This window comes from Leopardus geoffroyi, chromosome X (assembly GCF_018350155.1).
Source record: "Leopardus geoffroyi isolate Oge1 chromosome X, O.geoffroyi_Oge1_pat1.0, whole genome shotgun sequence".
Taxonomy (NCBI): Eukaryota; Metazoa; Chordata; class Mammalia; order Carnivora; family Felidae; genus Leopardus; species Leopardus geoffroyi.
In genome coordinates this window covers 41,423,441-41,424,613 of record NC_059343.1, presented here as the reverse complement: position 1 = coordinate 41,424,613, position 1,173 = coordinate 41,423,441, and the positions used below count along the sequence as shown (strand labels likewise).

General features: G+C 45.7%; 1 non-coding gene across 1 annotated transcript; it reads left to right on the top strand.

The window, feature by feature from the left end:
- The first annotated feature begins 780 nt into the window (after positions 1-780).
- Positions 781-853, top strand: TRNAE-CUC. The gene has a single exon. It is a non-coding gene; the product is annotated as a tRNA-Glu (tRNA).
- Positions 854-1,173: the final 320 nt, after the last annotated feature.

The window sequence follows — 1,173 nt, the reverse complement described above, 5'->3', positions numbered from 1 at the left end:
ACGAACCACAAGATCATGACCTGAGCTGAAGTCGGATGCTTAACTGACTGAGCCACCCAGGCGCCCGCCTTTTTTTTTTTTAAAGTAGACTCCACGAGCCCAATGCAGGGCTCAAACTCATGACCCTGAGATCAAGACCTGAGCTGAGGTCAAGAGTTGGACGTTTAACTAAGCCAGCCAGGTGTCCCAACAATTTATGTTCTTTTAAGAAAATTTTTTTTACATTTATTCATTTTTGAGAGATAGAGACAGAGTATGAGCAGGGAAGGGGCAGAGAGACAGGGAGACACAGAATCCGAAGCAGGCTCCAGGCTCTGAGCCGTCAGCACAGAGCCCGATGCGGGGCTCGAACTCACGAACCGCGAGATCGTGACCTGAGCCAGAGTCGGATGCTCAACCGACTGAGCCACCCAGGCGCCCCCCAACAATTTACGTTCTTAAAGGAGAATGTTAATGTGATCACAAAATTTATTCTAAGTTATTTGGTTTTTCCCCCTTTATATACTGGGTGTCAGTACAACGAAAACTAGTCTTATTGAATTTTAGCTAAATCCTACTGTTTGTTGAAGGCTTTCAGCCCAAGGGCTGTTCTTCTGTCATCACACGTTCCAGACCGAGACACAGAAGCTGAAGGAGCCCGGGAAAGGCGCTGTCTCTTTCACCTGTGATTTGCTGATATTTAACGCTGTGTCCACACTTACCACCAGTGATAAATGCACCTTGCACTTAGGACTGAACATCGTTTCATTTAACCTTCAAAATGTGCATCAGTTTAGGGGCACCTGGCTGGCTCAGTCAGTAGAGCGTGTGACTCTCGATCTCGGGGTTGTGAGTTCAAGCCCCACGTTGGGCACAGAGCTAACCTAAAGAAAAATAATAATAAAGCATTTTCAAAATGTGCGTTAGTTAAGGGAAACATAGGAAGTAAATACCGCTCATTTGGTAGTGAAGGTTGTACATGAATTACTGAAGTCAGTACTGCACCATTTTATTGTTTTTTAAATGTATTTATTTATTTTTGAGAGACAGCATGAGCAGGGGAGGGGCAGAGAGAGAGGGAGAGAGAGAGAGAGAGAGAGAGAGAATCCCGAGCAGCTCCACACTGTCAGCATAGAGCCTGATTCAGGGCTCAATCCCATGAACTGTGAGATCATGACCTGAGCTGAAATCAAG